The sequence below is a fragment of the Papilio machaon genome, chromosome 9, assembly GCF_912999745.1.
Source record: "Papilio machaon chromosome 9, ilPapMach1.1, whole genome shotgun sequence".
Classification (NCBI taxonomy): domain Eukaryota; kingdom Metazoa; phylum Arthropoda; class Insecta; order Lepidoptera; family Papilionidae; genus Papilio; species Papilio machaon.
In genome coordinates this window covers 5,905,008-5,929,137 of record NC_059994.1, presented here as the reverse complement: position 1 = coordinate 5,929,137, position 24,130 = coordinate 5,905,008, and the positions used below count along the sequence as shown (strand labels likewise).

Below are 24,130 nucleotides of genomic sequence, written 5' to 3'. Positions count from 1 at the left end.
AATCAAGCAAAGGTTTGATTGATGACATTTAAATATTCGAATTTTATAAATAGAAGAGGAACAAGTTGATAACAATAATTAAAATAAATTAATTTTTTTAAAACTTTTTATGACTTTACCTACTTAGATATATAGAAATGCTACCTGAATAAATTCGGCAAATTAAATTTACTATAATGAACTGCAAATTAAACAGCAAATAATAGTTTTATTGACAAATAGAAATCTTTCTGAGTACACATAATATAAATCAAATATAGATAGTTATCTATTGTAACCATTGACAAAAACTAAAAACATATAAATTGTATAATTTACCAAACAACAATACATACATATTTAAATATTTAATTATTCAATAAATTCTAACGCAGACAAGAACCTGTTCGCAACCTTTAAAAGTTTAGTCTGGATTATGAATCACACTGACATAATGAATTACTTATAATGTTATGAACATTAATATGTTTTTGTATAAAATAGTTGAAAAGACAAATTGCACCGGGAAGTTTATAATAGTAAAAGGTAAAACAAAATATAATCTATCATACACCTAGATAGAATTATTCTTCACCTTATAAAAGTTATTATACCTAATTTAAAAATGTTGTCGATATACAGTTATCTATATTTCAAATCGTGGTTTATTAGCGGGCAAACATATAAAAAAAAATCAGAAAGACGTTTCAACACAATTTAAATTCGAACATTCGATCGTCTGTTTTTTACGCTATCTTTGAGCTAATTAATCTGCAATTTTACAGGATATTGTAGTAAAATGAAAGCATCTTAAACTGAAGTAAATCTAAAACCTAGGGTGGGATGTAGGATAGAATCTAAAATTTCAATTACCTGGACTCCCGTGGGAGAAATCAATATAGGAAAAGCGTTTGCGCTGTAGGGGGTAGGTAGATTATCAAATAAACTATAATGTTATCGGGCACCAACTTATAAGAGACGTAAAATATTACAAAGGATTTTTTAGAAAAAAAAAAAAAACACTAAATAACTTCTATACCAATTGGGTTTCGTTAGGACTCAAATATTGCAAAAAGCGTATCAGAATTTTTACTGGGAACAAAAGTAAATAATATTTATTGTATATAATAAATATATGGAATAAAATAAAACAACGTGACCAAACAAATATCTACAATTGAGCTACTTAACAGACGCACTAATTAATTGAATCTTTCATATATTCCCGTTCTAAATTTAGATGTTTAAATTAAACTAACTTTTAACTATTAAGATTTGTCTGAAGGTTAATTAAAAGAATCTTAAAGTTTTTGAAAGACGTTTATATTCTAAAAGTAGGAAAACCTAGGTGAAATAAATTCTCAAATAAAAAAATTAAGGTTAGAAACTAAAATAACAGAATAAACGTCAATATTAAGAAAGACGTGTGATATGTTTTAAAGCTTATGTAAAATGAAGTGATGGTAAAAAAAGTTTAGTTTGATTAATGAGCATTTTAAAGGCGGTGCTAAACCATCCCGGAATAGACAACTCTATCTTATGCCCTTCGTCGAGTCATTTCAAAGGGAATTTTGATTAATGATTTCGGTTTCCCGGTATACCTGCGCTTCGGCAACACCCACAAAAAGATGTCCGAAGTGAGATATGTAAAAGGAAACAATATTTATGCTTATTTGTGTTAATATCTATATTAATCTTGTTGGCATATGCATTTAAAGCTCGTGTAATTCTCTTGCGACGATAGCGGCACAGCTGTTTGCGTTCGCTTTTCGTTGTTATTTTGTTGTTTAATCTGTTACAGCAATGACTTTAGTTTGTTTTGAAAGTTTATTTTTCTTATTAACTATATACCTACTTGCTTAATAAATTCACAAATTATATTTTCGGTATTTAGCGGTAACGGAGCTTAAATCGCTTTTTACAAGTTATGATACAAAACGAAAAAGATTATAAGATTAATTAAACTTACCAAATAATAATCCGTCCAATCTTCAACAAAATAAAAAAAAATGTGCAAAAAATATTGCAAGCCCTACAAAAGTTGCTAAATCAGTCACTAGTTGTTAAAATCACTATTTGTTTTCGTTTTACACGTTTCATATATTTCAAAATTAATTAAAAATATTTTAACACAACACAAAACAATTATTGTCAAATGCACATATTATATTTTTATCATCTTTTCCTCGGCATCCTTAATTGATTTATTTGAATGTCTTCTTGCCTCGTTACAAAACGTGCGATGTATTTTTTTCAACAGTAAAAACTGTTATCGTATATTTATGTTGGGACCACCAAACAGCAAACAATATTTTATTCATGCCGTAGCCCCTCAGACAGAATTTCAACGGAGCGCGTCTAATTGCGAACATCATAAGTAAACACTCATCGCAACGGACCGGACACGAATCAATCGGAATATTTGACACATTCTGATAGCGCGAAATTCAAGTTCAAGTTCGCGGGAAAAGCGCGGGCACTGTTTGAAAAATCACTGCTTTCGCGAATCGCGTAAATGTAATCTAACAATTTTATCACTATAATATGAATCGAGTATGTTCCAAAAATTACATCGGTCGGCGTTTAATGAACGTCTGAACCGGCATTGAGCTAGCTGTCAAATCTACGAACCGTCATAGTCGGCTGCCATGAGCGGGCACGCACACATTGAGCGAGCGCGTGTCACGACGGCCACCACTACACTGACAGCCTCCGGCGAGCCGCGTACGGAGTACGAACGCGCACAGACGAAGCTCATGAATCATACGCGGCTCGCGTTTGTGTTGCGGCGGGTGGGAGTGCGAACATGCAGCGTGCTTTTAACGCGGCCAGACGAAATGATGCCCGACTGCAAGGGGGAACGTGAAATGTATCGGTTCTACAAAATGGCCGGTTAAAGCGTTCGTACACGCGCCTATGTGGCCGATCACATGAGAGATTATCCCGATGCGTGTGAATGCATGTAACTCCGCGCAACGGATGGGCGGGAAACGCCATGGAGAGATGCGACGCCGTTTCTGCGATTCCGATCAACAAAATGAATGATATCTTATTTAACATTTGAGAGAGATGAGCGTATAATTCATTGCCCTTTGAAATCTATTACAGAACTGTAACAAAAGTAAAAAAAACTTTAAGCTTTTATATGACGTGTTTATGAACGATATAGGTACTTATAGTATTCTAATAAACCTCAACAATTTTGTGAACTGTAGAGTTTGAGCAAACTTCAAGCGGCAATGTAAATTTACTGTTGTCAATGAGTACACTAAGTTTAAACTTCACTAAAATATCTTACAATGAATGGGAATGGTAAGATGATTTTCCATTGTACAAAGACATTCCCGTCGACAAGAGGATTGTGCGAAGTTGAAATACGACTTAACATCAGCATTATTGAACTGTTAATCGCGTGGCTCGCGCGCGACAAAACAAATATATATCACTGAACACACGCGAAACGAAATTTATACCTCAGTGCGTTTTTGCCTTTCTGTGAAGATCAAAGTTTAACTCGGGTCTTACCTGAAACAAAACATAATTTATTAGTTATTGCGAACCACCAATTGAATAAAATTATTTGAATTTTACAAAAGAATTATTTCCCAGATCACAAATAAATTGAAACGACTTGTTGAAAAGTCATGTTAATATTATTTCAGTGTAGGTACTCGCTTATGTAAAAGTAAATTACAATTTAACCATTAATAATAAAAGTTTTCTATGACGTTCTTAGTTTCATTTGTGTATCGATACGCTGAAACTGAGTACAGTTTTTGTTTCAAAATAAGATAAAAATAAATAATTGTAATGCACTTCAAATCTGCGTGTAATGACAACAAGAGCAAATAACGCCTTTCATTATTTATCTTGAATCCAGGAAAGAAAAACATTTTCAAAAAGTACGTTGCCTCCTTATATCTCATGACCTACGACTCGCATATCTCGACATGCAGACAGGGTCAGGAGTATTCCAGTGCTGATAAGTGGGTCAGTATAGCGTTATACAAAGATTTCGCTCACATACATACATTGGTCAAGTTCACATCTGCAATATGTTTTTAAATTGAGCATTTTATCATAAAAAAATATTTTTAACATGTTTTACAAAAATATCTATAGATCGTGCTATAATGTTGTGAGAATTGTTTTAAAGTCGTCCGTTTAATTATATAAAAATACGAACTACCAGTCTAATGTATGTGTAAATGGCAATATCTCTATGTATAGCGATACATAAGAGTTAAAGAATAATGTGTTTTTATAAACTTTGCAACAATGTATTTAATTGCTTCAAATCTTAATGCAACTAATTAAGCGATCAAAGGTGACACTAATTGTAAGTTATTGAAAAAAATATTATTTAAAACAGAAACAATAGTATGGAAGAAAACAATCAAAGACATTCTAAAGAAAGTGATAAGTTAGCGAAACGCAAACAAAACTTGAATAAAATTAATAAATATTAATTTATTACCATTCATATCAAGCTTATGCGCGTCAGTGTTTAAAATTATTGCACATAGATAAAAAAATTCGTAAACAAAGGGGTGAACGCATTCAGTGGGCGATGTTTACACATAGAACTGGATTATTTACGTTCAATGCCATCGCCGGTGCAAGTTTACGATAACAATTGCTGTAATTTAGTCCAAGTGTTGACTACCAAATACTATTAATTGACATACATAAATGTAATAAAATTAAGTTATTACTGGACTGAATATAATGACCAAACTTAACCGTGTAAAACGTAAAAACCGGTAAAATGAGATGAAGTCATCAACGATTTTTCACGTCTCACGGATGACGTATTTGCCGTGAAATTTTTGAAAATAGAACGCGACTACTTAACCACCCTACGAGAGTTATTACATTAATATATTTACCAAACACACTCCTATTATTACGTTTTCATGTACTCGCTTACCCATAAATTAAAAAGTTGCCTGTTTTTTACGCTTTTGTCCCAACCCTTATTTGGTATTCATATTTGATATTTTGATAATACAAAGGGTAGATGCGTTACAAAATGAAAACACAAAGACGTGTTCATAACTTACACAAGAAAAACCTGTTTTCAAGAGCAAAGTATGCTAAAGATACAAATTGTAAAAGGGGCAATCCTTCATATATATTTCTTATCTGTCATTACCATGCCAAAGTATTATGAGCTTTATTACGTATGAGTTAAGTTTTGATTCCGAATGTCGCTGGGCCTATGGCTTCAATTATGGTCATATTGAATGATATATGATATAAGTGAGGGATATTAAAGGGCAAACGGGGTTTATGAAATGTGAACTTTGAAATGTGCTGCATCGGCTAACCCCTTGTTTAATTTGTCCTAAACGATGAGCCGTAGCGAAATACTTTTGAGCTTTCATTGATTTTTTGAATTGTATAAAAAATTTATCCGTACCTACATAGAATTAAGTATTAGTAAAACATTCGGAATTTTCGTGTTTCTTATTGCTTCCGCAACGAATTTCGTGCGAGCCACAGCCAATATGATTGAACCTATCGGGCATTCGCCGGCAGCGCCCGACTCCAATTTAGTTTTTCGGATTAGATACGGCGCACATAATAACATAATTGCTCTAATAACAGCCTAACCTCGCCGTGCCTTACAATTCACTTTCCAAATTGGTTTATTTTTTTCCCTTTTGGTCTGTCTAAAACTATTATGATTTATTATCAAATTTTCGTGCAGGCAAATTATACGGGGCTTTTACGTCCGCACCAGGAAATGCCGCTCTCTCTTTCTAACTAGTGGCCTAATTCGTTATCAGATAAGGATGACAGCATATTGTTTCCTTAGAAACCACGCAGCGTCGTAGATGAAATGATTTACAAGAAGCATTTTTTTTCTAATTAAGTCGTAGAAACGTTAATTAGTTGGATTAACATGTTACTTCAAACCGAATTCTGTAATTAAATTTCGCTGGCAGCACATTTCGGAAGATCTTAACCAATTAAATGAAAATAAAAATTAAATTAAATTTTGTTAAATTTTCTTTTTAAAAGTCAGACTTCGAAAACCTGTATTGTATCTGTGGTATACGAGTAAATTAAAAATAAATAAGCTTATTCCACTAACAATTCGGAATTAAAAATAAATTTGCGTCTAGTGCAGAGTATTGTTTGCGGCAGGAGAGGTGAATTTACAAAATATATGAAATAGTGCAACGACAAATGTTCATGACAACAACTGACTGCATTATACATGAGGCCTGCCAACACACACATATTTACATACATATAAACATAGTTTTCGCGTTTATGCCCAGGAAAAGGATTTTACGAGTGACAATGGCTTCCAGGTGAAATCTGGAAGAATTTTCGTGTAAAACGATGTTTGTGTTCGAAAGAAAGAGTTAATGCTGGAATATTAAAGTGTTATGCACTTACTAGACAGTTCATATAGACGGGACGTATTTTAACATTGACAATTTAACAAAAAACTTGCGTAATTCTTTTTGTTAATATTCTGCAAATTAATCATTTTATTTGTTTGTGGTAATTTCTTACTACTTCTCGCCTTTGTGAAATCTTTATAAATTGGTCAGTCCTAGGATAAACGTCAAGGTGTACTTAAACAGTTTCCGCGCTTTTAGATAAAGAATCTTTCAGAATATCATATATGGCTAGATAAATATTTACCTTCACACTGGCCAGATGTATGAGTTTATATAATGAATACATTCAAGCGGCAGTCGCCAGTCTGCAGCCTCCGCTATCGCAGATAGCGCGCGTGGTGAAGCGGAAGAGACCTCCGACAAAGGACTGTGACAATGAACCCGATATATTAGGGATGCTCGTTTTTATCTTCTTTGTTCATAAATAGCTTATTAAACCTAAGTTTTGATTTATATTTGTACATCATTTCCTATTCAATTAATTAATTTTACCCCTTTCTGATTTTCCACAGAAAAATAACCTAACAATTAAATGATGTCAACATTGTGTATTTGCGCCTCTTTGTGTAATAAGTTAAATTTTATTTTTATGAAGCGATGATAATTGGCAATGATAACAAAGAATAATATCGAAAGATTTAGTTGTACTTTTTCCCTTTTCGGCAGCCCTAGCCACCGCTCGCCGCGCAGCGCGTCCGACACACCCGCCCGGACACGTTTCAGGACCATGAATTATGGCGCGAGCCGATGTGACTTTTCAATTTGAAATCATCAACCTGGAATTAATTTCATTTTTGAAAGCCATTATTTCTGTTATCTCTCGATGCTGTACAATATGCGAACGCCGCTTTATTGGTGTGACGAAAATATTTCTGGATGTCGTATTGCATTCGTTTGTTACCTTTACGAATTTTCCGTTTTAATTTCGCATTTTATATAGACTTAACGTTTTTATACGCACACTTTGATACATTAATAGTCATTGGAATGGATTAAGTTAACAATTTTCTTAAATCCATAATTACACTCATTAAAATGTAAGATTGATCTTTTTTCATAATAAAGTATTGAATATAAAAAAGTTATAAAAACGTTTACAACAATGTAACGCAAAGTACATATATTTGTAACTTCCGGGATCGCGGTAACATTCGTTTGTAATTCACAAATCTGTCAGTGTTGAATATCCACATTGTCTCATGGCGACTATTCATAGTCGACGATCCCGTTCTCCACCGTTACCGGCGCGGTGTTGACGAAAGCCGAGCCGAAATAGACGTTGCAACTATAAATTACGTTTTGAAATAAAACTCGACTGTTTATTTCTGAAAAAAATAACACATGACGAGTTTTTGTTATATTTAATAGAGGGTGTTCGAAAAATTGTTAAAGAATCACCTAGTCACGGCCGTTGACCCGAAATTCCTTCTGTTATTTACTGTTGTCTAATTTTAATTTTTATACTGAATAAACCAATGGTGAAGTGAAAATTCTGCGATACGTACGCTATATCTCAATTCTCTACGTCTACTAAAATTTATGTAATCCAAATGTAATACTAATTTTAATATGAATGAACTAGACGAAATTATTGACGTCATAGTTTTTAAAATATAATTTAAATGTAAACGTACTATTGGCATTTTATTGATTTAATTTAGTATAAGTATTTTAAAACAGATCAACTTTTAAAAGCTTTGGTAATTTTTAGCGGCCAGTGTTCGCTTTTGTTCAAGACGATTCCTGTTTCACAATAAATATGTTCAAAACAAATAACCTCTAACACACGGAATAAGTAAAATATCGATCGGTTCAAGATTGTACTCGTACATATTCGAAATACAACGTGAAGGTACATTGAAATCCCTAAAGAGGAACCTTATAACAAAGCTAATATTAGACAATCATTTCCTGTCAAAAGGGGGGCATCCCTCCACCCGGACGATCCGGCCAGAGGAGGGGATGCCTCCTCGTCTCTCCAGATTTCGCAGTCGCGGTGTTCGAGTGTGAATCTGAATTCTTATTTTTTGCTTCTAACGTGATGAATGGATTTTTAATATCCTCTTGCAGCGGTTTGGAGACGAAAGTTATTTTGATGGAAATCGCTCTTCAATACCAAAGCTTTTTGTTCGTTTACGTCCGTAGCTTATTGCGTTTTAATACGTCCATTTTTCATTCTCGACATAGCTTTTTTTTTCAAACGCGTTAACAATGATACAGACAAGTCTGAATTAACACTTGTTTTTAAAAGAAAAAGTGGATTGCAGAATAAAAGTACGCGTCATGTCAAAAGTATAGCAACATCGAGACATCAGCATCCGCGGACGTCTCAATACACGCTGGAGCTTACGGTCGGTAAAAAACTCACCGTCCGTTCTCACAGCACGACTCTATTACGACTCCGCCGCGAATAAATAAAACATGACGGCCCTTCTCACGTATCTATACTGACGTATTTATATCTGTGCTTACATATGTAAGCGCCCGTACGGATGTTAGCAGATCTCGATTCGTCGTATCTGATTTGAGACGCTTTCACCCGCTACAGATTTTAGTAGTTCCAAATCACGCAATATTTTTTTTCTCTGTTAACATTGATTTCGGAATGCCGGCTACACGTCAGGCTTACACAACAGTTTAAAGCGAGTAAAGTGCGTGTTTGACATTCACTCGCCTAGATTCTCTCACGGCTATAAAATTGGGGAAAACGCAGGAACGTGACAAGAATGTGCTGTTTACGAAATCTTCTATGCCATTCTATGGAAAGAACTACAGATACTAACCACAAGTAAAGTGAATATTACTAAACCTTATTTATAAATAAAAACCTAAAAAAAATCAAGGCTTAGAGGTTAGGTCTACGTATCGGTATAAAATTAGCATTGCTTACATGCAAAGTTAATGCACGTTGCAAAAATTAGAAAGGTTAAGTGACAGAAGAAAAGATGGCGCCGTTCGCCTTGTTTTGATTAAAATATCAGATATGTTATGGCGCTAACCGTGTTTTATAAAAACTTGACTCGTGTCTGCTGGCCGCCTCATGTCTGGTTATCTGGTTTTATAATCACTGACATGACTCCTAGCGCCTCTACTGCGATACTGTTTTTGTTATGTTATGTATCCGCTACTAACCAATACATATTTTAATTAAAGCATAATTTTCAATTGAATATTGGAGTTATCTTTTTAAAATCAATTAAAGAGTTGATGGAAGGTTATTTTTGAACAATTAATTTCATATCAAATTCTAATCTTTTAGGCCATATAGCCAACTAATTTATCTTTTCTACAGATCTAAATGAAAAAATAAAAGAGAAGATAAAGTTATGTAACACTATTATCAGAATATTTACTTATATGTATTTATAAATGTTTCAACAATTTATTGATAACCTTGGTCAAGATACTGCACAAGGGTCGTATAAAACGTCGTGGAAAGTAACTATAGTAAATGCGTAGTAATATAAATGTGAAAGCAGTAAGGAAGCCACTTAGTACAAATGGGAAATCCGTAGTAAATACTTTGAATCCAAGCATGAGTTCCTTCACAGACGGGCTTGATGTAAGGCAAATGATCATCATATTTTTGATAAAATCTAATGTGTTTGTTAACCTTATACTAACAATTTATCGATATGTATTTTCAATCATTAACATCACTAAAATTAATTGCAGCGAACTGCGAACAAGTTGCTAGACCATTAAAATTTCTAAGACATTTTTTCCGTGTGTCTATTAACATTATGCATGTTCGACTGTGTGTGGCGGTCCGCATAGATGAGCTAATAGTTAGGCGACTTGCTCAGGCCACAATAAAAACATATGACGGAGCACTGACGGTACATTAGCGCGCTCGCCATACTTGGCACAACTCAGGCCCCGCCCGCCGCCGATTGGCACGCAACTCATCAATAGAGTTGGATGCGCAGGTATCTACATTATTTATCGATAGAAAAACCGAAGCTTGACTATCGCATCGATGCTGATGATAATCGATACAAGAATTTAATAATGACAGCGTTGTACGTGTTAGCAATTCATATAGAAACCAGTGATTAAAAATACGTGTTTAAATCATCGAGCAATCGGTCTTATTTTTTTTTGTTTATAGGCTCACATTTGTTACTTAATTTTTGTATTTTCTTCTTGTATGTTTGTAAAATTTGGCGACTAGATTGTGGTAACTGACCTTCTGAACTGTCTGCAAGGATAATTATATGCAAACGCATAATCATAACGACTTCTAATTTTGTATCTATATGTACAAAATATCGATTAAAATTATAAACCGCCAACTTCACTATACGACGTGAACCGTTACGTTTCGATCGCTGTCCTCTCTCTTTCTATTATTGTTTTTCGAATTTCGGTCGCAAGACAGATGGTAACAGCGGCTGGGAATTTGTAATACAATAGCGGCCACAATCCCGCAAGTGATCCCTGGCACAAGACGCGCGTCGAGACGGCTGTTCCTTTACTTCAATACGCTTGGCACCCAATAATTTTCCTAGTTTCACATCTAGTCGAATAAATTTCAGCTTCACTGAATTAATCGCGGTCACACTAGTCGCGGAATTTTTAAAAACACAAAAGAAATGGAACGTTAAAACTGTTGTCACGATATTATAGCTAATTATTAAGAGTTATTTATTGTCGTGTTGAAAGAGTATTTCATATTTTCCACTGACATATCTTGTTGTTTTATTTTTTGTGTAGGTGTATCTATTATTTGCAAAGAATTCTTAATTTTTCCTGAAGCCTACGAGTTAATAAAATTAAAAAAAAAACTTATCTTCATTCTTATACCTCATCATAAACTTCTTGAAAGCAGCCACAACGGACGTCTTCCAATAAATCAAAAAGTAAATAAAAATAACAAACAATAACTGAGACATATATTTTCTTTATAAATCGGAGATCTCTTGTCATTGATCATCGTACATTTACAAATGATGGTGCAGTTGAATTCAATTTGATAAGTGACGTATCGGAAACCCGATCCATTACCCCTAACCGCGTAAAAGGAACTGTTATGACAGCCCCATACGAGCGGTGGCACATTTTGTCAGTGGAGGATGTAGTGCGAGGCGACGTATATTTATTTATTTATAACATTGAGGGGCTGTAAATTAGCGGTGAATTTACGGCGCGGCGGAGAAGCGATCGCGCGCGCTATTTTCGGCGCACGCGCATGATTTAAACAGTTCCCGGAGTGAAGCTGTTAGAAATTGAAGCCGAAGTGGGATTTGTGGCCGAAGATGCGTTATTGTGCATTTATATAGCAAAGTGCTAATTAAAATAACGGACGACGTACGTCTTTGGTGGTTCCGAATGACTAATGGTAGAGTTTTCGGTTGGCTTTCTTATGTTTCTTATTTGGCTGTCCATCTTTGTCACTAGTTACTGCCTAATGAATTCCCTTTGAATAATACGAACAGTTTTATCAAAATATAAAACTGAATTACAGACACTTCTGTAATTCAGTTTTATATTTATTCCACTGAATAAATGAATTTACCATCATTCGAGTTATGTTAAAAAGTAATGGCATATAAGAGAACATACTTTTCGAAGTTAATTTAAGTAATAAGAATTTATTGTATAAGCCCAAAATCAAATGTATTGTATTTAAGAAGTATGTTTTTGCACATTTTGCAATACAACAATGATTTCAGGTCCGTATCTGAGTCACGAAAACAGTATATTCGCTCCCACTTATTATTATCTCACATACGTGACCCTTTTTGATCTAGCTATAGCTCGAGATATTTCTGTTTCAACACAAAGAGATATATTAAAAACTAGCGGCCAATCGTAACTACATCGGCGAAGAATTGAAAAGAGAATATTCTGTCTGTAACATTCCCGCGTACATTAGCTACCTTCCCGGCAAAATCGGTCCAACTGTACAAACGTGACATTGCGGACAGACATACAGACAGACGTAGAGACAGACATAGACAGATAAGAATTAAAAAAATGTTTTTGGTTATCGGTTACTCAAATACATAATGTGTATGAAATATGAAATTTTTTTTCGACATTACATACAGGCACTCCAATTTTATTAATGTTTTGAGTATAGATGTATTGACCTTTGATTTATAAAAATTTTATTTGAAACGTAAACGGCCATTTTTTTTATTTACCTCCTTAGATATTTTGCATACTCTATAATATAACTAGCTTTTACCCGCGACTCCGTCCGCGCGGAATAAAAATTATCCTATGTCCGTTTCCTGGTTCTAAGCTACCTGCCCACCAATTTTCAGTCAAATCGATTCAGCCGTTCTTTAGTTATAAATAGTGTAACTAACACGACTTTCTTTTATATATATAGATTATGATTCAAATGAAAATACAGATTTCAAATATCGATCGAAACATTCTGTTCACACGGTTAAATAAATGATTTCTTACAAAAAAAAAAGGAAACGACCACCCGATTTGTACTGAAACTTACGAATATGTAATAATAAGAAATGCACTATAGGTGCTAAGATACTCTAGTCGTTTAGGTGCACATGTCTATAAAATACTATGATTTTAATAAAGTTAAGTAATCTGTGAAGATACAGAAAAAATCAATAAAACAAAGACTTATGCATGACATGATAACATTTATTGCTATTAACATTATCTTTAATAAATAAATTTATGAAATGTTAAAGTAAAACAGTGTTTTCTGAGTTACTTAAAAAAACTGTTAGGGTTGTAATAGTGCATATTTCTGCATCTGCTGAAACTTTAAAAGCGATTAGTTCGTTGATTTACAAATAGAAACATAAACGATAATGAAGTCACAAATCTAAAATGAATTGCAAATTTATAGTTTCGAATGTAAAAAATAAGAATTTCAATTACTTAAGGTCCATTGCCTGTGAAAAGGCGACGAATGTAATTTATGTCTTTCCGAAGAGTGTTCGACGTAGCAATGTTGACGAAGTACTAAGAAGTAATTTAGAGTTCGTTAACGATGACAAATGGTTAAAAAACACGGCAAATTGTCGCAGGATACGTGCAAATTATTAGTGAAGCTGGTACAATGTGACAAACGGTCTGCGAATGAGTGTTTGTGGTATAGATTAGTGTCATGTTGGTCGCCTATGGTCTCATTGCTATGCTTCACCTGCCTAATGTATGAACAATAAAAGTGACATTGAAATAGTTTAATGTTGGCCTAATGCGGTTGAATTATTTTGCTTTCGAAATATACTTAACATTTTGTGAATAGTTTTTTTTCCTCTTTTATATTTGTTAAACTATGCGATAGATTTCCATGTACGATAACGCAATAAAACTTGGTTTAGTTTATTTAATAAAATTGAGTAGAGTTAACAACTAACACACTTTTTCAGCTTTAGTTTTAATTGGTACACAAATTAATTGATACATGTAAAGTGAATAAGAACAAGAATACCATAAAATTATTATGTAGTCATTCCAATTATTGCACATTTACTAAGTCTCCTCAGCCTTTCAGTCGTCCTTTACTTAGATCCGTCATGGTATCATTATCATGGATTTGTAAAGAAAATCATATGTATGTATATCAGAACAAATATGTATCTTCAAAAAGTTTACGAGTACAGTCTTCGAAATCAGTTTCATACTAAACACGTTCCATTTAACATACGCATTCTTATACATGGAATGGTAGTTAATAAATTATTTATATGTGAAGCTGTGATATAACAGGGAAATAAAAGGTAACAACTAATGAGCGCACTCCAAGCTCCGCAGTAGGATGTTTATTTAGATTGGGATCGTAACAGCTGCCTTGTTAACTGGACTTAAAGACAATTTCTATGTTAAAATTTATTTTAATTAAATATTACTTGTTAGAGAAACACAACGTAACTTTACGATGACATAAATTTTAGTTTACATAAAAAAATTAATGTTCCTCTGCGATAACTGAGGTATCTCTACATCTTAACTTTTTTATTACTAAATCTATAGAAATTGATTTTATCAAATCAATTAAAAAAATATTTTATACAAAATTGAATAACAATTTTTATCACAAAAATTAATATTTAATTATGTAAATTTTCAAGTCAATTTGCATAGATCGAATTACATAAATGAAATGCGATAAAAGAATGAAATTGAATATTCACTTTGCAGCTATTTTACTACTCGTAATATACATTTACGTTATCATCTAAGTCATATGAATATTTAAAAACGCAAAAATAATATATAGTGCAATAAATTCTGAAATTAGTAGCTTTTTTATTTTAATACTGCTTCATTGAATTTAATAGACTTAAAAAAAGTGTTTTTGGTATACGAAATTACACTGTGAAGATATAAATCAAATTGTGCCGATAGTATCAATGGTGTTGCCCCACTGAAAGAGAAATACATTTATCGGAAGCATACAACTGTACACGCGCAGGGAATTGTTAAAAAATGGCAATACTGACAATTCTCTTTAACAGAGTTGATATATGGCTCCAAAGCTGTCAGATACGTAACGCTCAATCATTTAAAATCGATGGCAATACTCGATTTTAATACGTGAATCATAATCGATTTGTAATATTATAATAGATTAATGAAAATGAGATAGCTACGGTATGATGTGTGCATGTATTAAATAATCGGTTTTACGGTCGTTTTGAATTTAAATTGCTATTAGAATCGATATTTGAAATGAGTCTCAATATTGTGTAGAATGAATTATGCGATTTGTTTGAATCAAACCACATCAACAGTAGCATTATAATATAAACTAATTTTGTTACAGTTCATTTGATATATAAACTAGATTTTAACAATACTTTAGATTAATAATTGTATACAAGTGGTGTTTAATTCCTCTATATAATTCAACTGATCAAGATGAGTGGATTAATTTGTTACTTTCTTAGTTTTAATGAATCTTCTCTTTCATTGCTTTTACATAAATTAAGACTACTAAAAACTAACACAATCATAATAATAATATACATACGTATCTAATTTTAAGGAAGTATTGTTGTACTGTTTGTTTAGGTCCTAAGTTGTTTACTAACGTATGTGTACAATATCTAAACGATATTAGGGTATGTGTTAGTGCGGCTTTTATTATTTATTGTACGGAAAACAGAGCAAACTAACCAAAAGTGTCCGCGGTACGGAAACAGCGGGAGGCAACGCAACAAAATAAAGTGGAATAAAGAAAAATAAAAAGACGTGTGTCGGCCCACAGGAACCGTGGAGCGTCTTTACCTATAAAAACGTAAGTCAGACTCTCAAATCTCTCATCGATTTTTAATAAATAAAAGATTTGCTAAAACATATTCTAAATTGTGTTAGCCAAATAAGCACTTATTAGTCCTTTTGCCCAGCTAATTGTTACTAACAAATGAACTCCCAGTTTACTTTTCTTAAGATAGTCAATAAGTAATTCTTTATGATACTTTTAAACAATAATTGTGACCGTGAACTTTCACTGTCAAATACCTATACAACATAATATCATCTCTCTCATTTCTCTTTGAAAAAGGCTATCGTATTATTTTTAACGATGACAAAAAACTGACAAGCTAAGATGAAAAGTATGCAAATTAAATAAATGCAACTCCAATGCTTTCTTTGTTAAGAGCGGGATAGCTACATCGGAAAATGAAAGCGTGGCGGGAAAACGGGACAAAAAGGGTGGCGTGTAGTCGCCTCAACAAACCCCTTGAGGGTTGATGTAGGGTGAACTGTGCGCGGGCGTCGCGTTGTACGAATATGTACATATTCTGTTCCGTTTTTACCATCATTTAATTACTAGTTAACAATAAAAAAACACTAAAATTTGTTAATATTTCCAAAGATTATATAATCTAAATATGATATGTAGAGATCGCAAGAGATTCGATAATAATAAATGAATAATTTATGAAATAAATTATTGTTATCAATATTTTAATTTGTCATCAGTAATAAAAAAAACAACTAAGAGATCGAATTAATTTATAATAATCCATACTAGTGGAAAATTAATAGAAATCTAATGGGTATTTATGTCACCGAAATATAATTTACTACTTTTCGCAGATTGATTTTATTAATTTTTTTTAATTTTTACGATTATGGTAATAATGTACACTAACATTAAAATAAAATCTCATGTTTTGCTCTTTGAGTATTCTTTGAGTAGTATTAGGGCATGTATATGTCATGTGTTCACATGATGTCTTTGTAATTAACACAGACGTATGAAAAACTCATAAAAAAACGTATGTGTGTAATACTAGTTCTCACCCGCGACTCCGTCCGTGCGGAATTTAAAAAAAAAACATAATAAGTAACCTATACGTTCTTCCAGACTACGATCTACATCTGTGTCAAATTTCAGCGAGATCCGTTGAGCCATTCTGGAGATACCTTCAAACAAACATCCATCCATCCAAACATTCGCATTTATAATATTAGTAACATAGTAAAATTTAATAATGCACTTTACGATGCGAAGAAATTAAAAATATTTTGTTACCTTATCTTTCTTAACAAAGGTCGAAGTAAGGCAAAGCGAAGCCGAGCCATTAAAACAAAGCTACCACGTCCTCAGCACATATGCAACGGTAACATTGCACTCTTTTATTTTCCCTCCATTTTTCCATTTCCGCTGAGCGAAAGCGACTTTTCAGACCAACTTTTTTCAAACGGAAAAAGCTGCGAGGAATTGTGGCGAAAATAATAATAAAAAAACAATGAGCGAAGAGAAACGGAAACAAAAATTTGCTTTGTCATAAATCGTGAAACGCTTCCGGTTCGTTGCTTTAACACAAAGAAAGTTTGTCGGACTTATCGAGTTTTTTTTTCTATTTTCCTTTGGTCTAATGAAAATGACAGGTAATTATTCGCTGTCAAGTTCATATAAAATTATTTATTATTTATCTAAAAATTTTGACACATTTTCACATAGAAAAATGCCTTTATCACAGAGTTAATGCCTACCCAATTAAAGGCACCACTCCAATGATTTTAAGACCTTCCAACATACTTAAGCTATATCTTAATATAGGTAAGTGACTATAGCAATATTAGTGGTAGATTACCGTCAATCATGTCCTTTGTCAATGTATATATGAAATTGTTAATCACTTTTTTTATGATATTCTCAACATTTTTAAAGTAAGTATAATATTGTGATCAAAAGATACAAAAAAAAAGACTTAAGCTTATTGTAGATAAGCGGAAGTGCTTAGACATATCACTCGACACAAATCCCAAGCGAAGAGATTCCATTAAGAAAATCAAAAAAGGCCTCCTCAGTTCACGGCACGCTACTATTTTCATTTAGCAAAAACAAGCCATAAATTGTCATCTTAACGAGATTTCTGTTTTTGCTGGATTCGCACCCTCGAACGTTTGCTAACTAGGAGTTCGGTGATGGCTTTGCCGGCGGGATTGTTGCGTCAGCGGACTTAGTGAATCTTTGTGTACGTACCGCTTTAATTAATTAACAAATACCGATTCTGTTTAAAAACATGTTGTCTGAACGTGCGCTCTATATTTTGCTACTGTCGTCGATAATTTTAATTACTGAATTGTAATATCTTTTTAATATTATTATAACTAAATTTTGCTTTTTCTAGCATTTTGAGGTTTCGAGTAACTAGCGTAATATGAAAAAATACCTTTTCTGACTAAGAATCCGTTGTATGATTAAAACGAGGAGTGCTAATTGCGACAAGCTTTTCTGAGCCGGTACGAGAGGCACGGCTATCGCGGTTAGTACCGTCAGAAAATATTTAAAACATGCATAATCATACAAAAGGACTGAAAAGAAAAATACATGACAAAACAGCTACAGTACGACAAACAGAGGGCGCTAGTAACTTATCATAATTTAGTTTGATACTCTGATAGTTCTTAATCTATTATATGTAAAAAATACAAAGTGTTTTCCTTTTCTAAGTGTGTAAATGCAAACTCTTTTGTTTTATTTCAAACAACGTTCTAAATAGTGCGCGGACGCGGTTTGACACGCGAGCGACGAGCGGTGAGCGGCGCATGCGTGTTGGCAAGCCACGACTATAATGTTGCACCCGCCTGTTATTTATCGCCACTACGATGAGTTAGTTTGTTTATAACATCTTTCATTTACGGCTTAAGTAAAAAGCTTATGAATATGTTAGTGCTCTCACTCGCAGTTTTAATGAGGAACTGCATATAAATTGTACTGAATTAGTTACACTTATGTTTCTAATGGTTACTTTAATTTGCTAGTAGAAAGAAATGAGAGAAGTAGAGCTTTGTAGGACCATTAATATTTTTACTTTTTTTAAATATAATCTAGGTCTAATACATTGTTAATAAATATGTGTAGGTCAAATTATTTAAATATTGTTTAAATGTGAAAACAATTAACATAAAATCACTGTACATTAAAGTATTTACATCTGTATTTTAAAATTGAAGAAGTGAAATTTGAAGAAGTGAATATCGTTATTAATCTTAAAATCTAAATGAATAAATTTGCAAGAATTTGTTTCATTGTAGATAATACCTCTGTTATAATAATGTAATTTGATATTTCCAGAAAGATTAAGAAAGAATGAAAAGACTTTAATTTAATTAATATTTATGTATTTTTTTACAGAATATGAAGATTATTTCTTTTTTTGTTTTGCTGTAACATGAATCTATGTGTAACCGTGGGTTTCTGAGACCAAAATTTCCGTTTATCTCTGTTTCGTCTCATAAACAACCAATCACTAAAACTAGACGATTACAGTATAAAATATGAACCGAAATACACTTCGAGAATATCATAATTAAAGTGTCGTTTCGGTTCGGGTGGCAGTCACGTGATACCGTTGCCCAAATTATCCGGGCATCGTGTCATCTTGTCCCAATCCAATATGGCGCCATAAATCCTCGGAGGGGGAGCCTGGTAGAGGGGGCACGTCACTCAAACTTTCTCTGTACTCCGTCTTGCCTCTCGTCTTGCACACTAGGGTGAGTACAGACAGACACATAATAATTTTTTATTATTTACTTTCGAACTAACCGACAAACGGTCGATTTTGTTTTTGTAATCGTAACAATGGCATATTTAGCATTAAAGTCTAATAAGTTTACGTTTCGCAGAGCGATAAGCGACGATGAAATGCGATAAAGGAACGTCCGAGCTCGTTATAGTACGCAGAAAAAGTAAGGCGAGCGATCGTTTATTTTTATGTTTATTCGGTTTTACGTTTAGTGACGTTGTTTTGCTAACGGTACAGAGTACAAGCGGGCGCGGCGCGGCGGTGTGCGCTCCGAGGAATTCTCGGATAGACTTCGAGCGGCGGGATGAGTAATCTCTTTTGTTTTTCTAAGAACGTTCAAGTCGGCCTCTTCGTAACGTCGATCGACTCGATTATCGACTTGTTGGCTACATACATAGAGGAAGCTTAATACACTTTTCAGTTTGTTTATAAAATATTTATTACATGTTTTAGAAGCAAACATCAATATAGATTTACTTGATTTAAAACTGTATACAATAAATTGATGTAACTTTAGTGATCACAATTTTGTGATACAACTGTCTACGTAAATGTTTATTTTGGTCACGTAATGCTTTTTACATAATTTACGTCAGATTTCACTTATGTAGTTTGGACGAAATTAATGATGAAGTCATACAATCTTTAAATCATCGTAAAGTTATGTTTATTCCTTCTTCGAACACGCGAGTAATAACTTACCTTGAGTCAAAAAACAATACCTAAAAACAATGCAGTTAAGTTTAACAAGTTATTAACCGCGCCTAACTGGGGATATCATAAAACTAACTTGGCGAGACTGAACAGGCCGCAGATGGGAAGTGTAACGCATTCGTGACCCGACCGCGAGCTGAAACGCGCGCTAAAACATAATCGTGCCGTGAGTACACTTATCAGCTCAATTACACCGCCCTTCTCGTGTTTTTCTTTCACCAATTGCAAGTGTTTACATTTATTCTTGTCACAACATTTTATACCAGTCGAAACACAAATAATTACATAGCTTACGTAACGAACTCAACGTATATACCTACCTGACAATTTTGAATTACCTAATTAAGTGTCAAACGTGGAAAAACTTCGGTTATTTTTGATGAAAATGGAACATACCTATGTTATGATAATATGTAATTAATAAGTATATTTTCTTATTAAACTATAGTATAAACAGCTATTCATACAAGTCTATTATTTTTACGACTTTAACTACACATGAGAGTACATATTTTCGTATAATTACGTTCTAGTTTTTAACATTATATTAATTGTACGATTAAATATTTACTACCCGTAATAGGTGTCGATATAAATTTATAGTTTATTATGAGCGGTCAATTAATATCGGATAAAGCGCTGACTTCGTTGCCACCTCCCTACATAAAAATAATATTCCCCATATTTTTAATTATAAAAAGATAACAAAATTATGATCTTAAAATTGCCATAGTGTAATGCATTCAGTTTCATAAAAATATAGCGCGAAAAATATTGCATGTCTTCGCATTACAAAATGGCGGCATCGTGAATAGAAACTGGTGCAAACTATTAATAAATATAGTCGGTTATATAATAATATCGGAGAGTTGGATGTTGAGAATTTAGTTACTTTACTTAATCAACTATATTACAAAGTTTCTACAGCAGAACATAATTAAGTTAAAACTGCCAGGAGATTCTTATTAGGTAGGGCTCGCGTGACCACACACTACGCGGTGCAGGATAAAATTATCTTGCTATTGGTTTTCAATAAAGTGACCATCCATCACGCCGCCTTAGCTCACCGGGGGGCGACTATATTAGAAAACCTCCGTCAGATCTCTATCTTAAGGTGTAAGAAGTGCGATATTATAATTAAATCTTTGAGTATTAAATCTTTACACGTGTATATATACATAATATATATACTAACATTAATACACGTTTATATTTTACTTTGTTAAAAATACTACATAACGAGACATGCAGGATGAAGTGCGTTAAGGAAAATTGGGGAAAGTTAAATTATTTATTCATTTTTGCTTACTCAATAGCCATTTGTAGCTATGTAAGCTTAAAAAGAACGAAAATTTGTTCAAAAAATTTTACTTTGTTTCTATTTATAATTAAGTAAGAATTATTATTAAATACATTTAAATAGGTATTTAATATTCTTTGCCTAAGTTTTTACCTCCTGTGGATGCGGCAATTTTATTATGCGCATCTTTGGTTACGCCATCACAATTCTACAATTATAATGAAACAAAGTTGGAACGAGAGATAAAAAATCTTAAGATTTTTTCCAACCTCATAAATTATTTATTTAATTACGTTAGACAAAACGAGAATGTACAAAACGTAATTACATTTATAATGCCATTCATTACGGACATTGTTCAATCTATTGAGAAAAGTAGACTAAATAAGTGTGAGCGGAACAAGAATTTTTTTTGACAACCCTGTAAAAATTATTTTACATTCTAAACTAAACTTTATGTAATTGTCATAAGAGTCGTAATGGTGTATAAATATCTTTGCATGGTCTCACATCACCCGCTGTGTTTACGAGTATAACGGCATGAGCGAGATCAAGCGGTCGAACGTTTGGGATTTCAGGCTAGTATTAATTATGCAAACAAAACAAGTTTATTGTATCCTCAGACAATGTACGGTACTGTTTGGACATTTTGCGTAATATTAAACAAAAAGAACCCATTTGACATTTGTTGTTTTTCTTTAAGGATCGCAAAAATTTTTATTTTTAGTCTTAACCGTGTAAATGTAATTTTTAGCCCAATTTAGCCGCATTCGATAGCTTATTCACAAGCAATCGAATGCGGTTTACTAACGGAAATAATATTTGTAATTATAACAAATGTAATGTAAATAACTCAATAGCATTTTTAATATGTTCATAACCCAGCGGTCAATCAGTCAATTTATTCTCATGCTTCGTTGACTTTGTTTTTTCGGTAATTTATGAACTCACTAAAAAGATGATTAGACCAGCACGGGCTATATAAAGACATCACTCAGCGGGACTTTTATGGCCTCATTTGGACAATTCGAGGGCAACCTGAACCATGACCGACCAATTTTGTATGACCTCACTCGAATATACTACAACTCAAACGATTTTGGGTGTGTTAAAACTTAAAAAGGTCGCCTAGAATTGGTAAACGAACATTTTTGTGTTTAATTCCAAGTCAACGCTTTGATCCGTTTGATCCGATTAAAAAAACCGAAACACAATGTTAACGCGGGCGTCGTAAACTTTATGGCTGTTGTGACGATCCGTGAGAATTCTTAATGGTCAGTCACAGAGTAGCTACATTTTTTCAAACGAATATATGTTTTAATTTATTTTAATAAAATAGGAAAAATGCTCCTAAAATTTGTTCTTGATTTCTGTGTTATCAAAAAAATTAATGGGGATTAATTTGTTAGCGATGAAACACCTAAACGTTTTTCTAGATTATAAGAAGTGGTGAAGTTATAGATAAAAAATACCTAATATCGCAGATGTCAAAATGTGACATTGAGTGATTTGTAGCTAAGCTCCGCCTGTCCCGTGTTTCAAACATCACCGCTCGGGGCAGACAGCTGAGCGCTAAGCTTTGCAAGGGCGCAACCGACACGCATACACCTGTTCCGTTCGCACCCATTCAAAACGCCTATCTCTATTTCATACGTCGGATAAGACTCTATCCTATTCTATAAACGGCACTACCTATTACATGGTATACTTACCTGAGAGCTTTTGTGTAAAAGTTCAACGCTTTTTCCTGTGCAGTTTGTATCTAAAAGATTTTGTTAGGAGCGCATTGCATAATTATTTTTTGTGTTGTAGTGGTTACGTCATTGTGTTTTTGTCAAAAAAACAAATTAATTTAGTTAATCTTCATTGAAGAAGGAAAAATATTTTAAAACCTAATTAAAATTCTGCTCTTTTTTGCTTTTTAACAGCCACAATCTGGTACATACCTGAAAAAGAAGAAAAAGTGTTATAATAGTTAAAAAAATAAAAAATACATACAATAAAATTATCGAAGCTTACAAACCATCTCAATTAGGTAAGTGTATCATTAAAATTGAGGTTAATGCTAAGATAAACAAATAAGTGTATGATTCGAGCCACTTAATGGGCATGAACATGTGGTATCCATGAATGGGCGTTAATGGTCAAACACTTTTTGGATGTGTCTGTGATGCGTTTGATCTGTCGTATAAATTTTCAGTCGCTACATCATTAAAATTTATAAGGACCGATGTTTATAATTATTGATGCCTTTGGATTAAAAGCATAATATTACAAGTGCTTCTTAAACGTGTTACATATATTAATCTATGAAAAGTTTTGCAACATAAAAATTGTAACTGTAATACAAAAAAAAGATGAAACAAACGATTTCTTTAAAATCTTTAACAACTTCTTTAAACAGGAACACTAAAATGGTTAATTTCTACTTACAAAATGAATAACATAGCTGAAGAGATTAAAAAAAATCGCTTTGTAAGCAAGGAAGTCGGGGACAACGATAAGGCTGACAGTCGATTCCTGCAATTCCTTAAAGTCTTCGATATGAAACCGGCCGAAGGACAGATGCTACATTCTGTCCGTCCAATCTGTCGTCCAAGTAACCCTCAGTTGATATAAATAGCCTCGCTTTAAGTGGCAAAGAGCGCCGACGCGGGCCCTTCGCCCTTCCTTAGATAACATCGCATTAGCCCGCCGAGGGAAGCGACACCGTTCGCTACTGGTTTTTGTCATATCAATAA

General features: G+C 33.3%; 1 protein-coding gene and 1 long non-coding RNA gene across 5 annotated transcripts in view; one reads left to right on the top strand and one right to left on the bottom strand.

Annotated features, from left to right (window-relative positions):
- The window catches only part of LOC106711534 (homeotic protein antennapedia), a 159,273-nt gene that overhangs the window by 34,450 nt on the left and 100,693 nt on the right, over positions 1 to 24,130 (bottom strand). Inside the window, exon 1 of one of the 4 annotated variants that reach the window (XM_014503872.2) lies at positions 1,949 to 2,689. The exons of the other annotated variants lie outside the window; for them this stretch is intronic. The gene's annotated coding sequence lies outside the window, so the exon portion shown is untranslated. Of the gene's footprint in view, positions 1 to 1,948; positions 2,690 to 24,130 lie in introns of those variants that run through there. 4 annotated transcript variants of the gene reach the window in all.
- LOC106711535 overlaps positions 20,201 to 24,130 on the top strand; it is a 31,289-nt gene continuing 27,359 nt past the window's right edge. The window contains exon 1 of the long non-coding RNA XR_001357032.2: positions 20,201 to 20,255. This is a non-coding gene — a long non-coding RNA (uncharacterized LOC106711535). The remainder of the gene's footprint in view (positions 20,256 to 24,130) is intronic.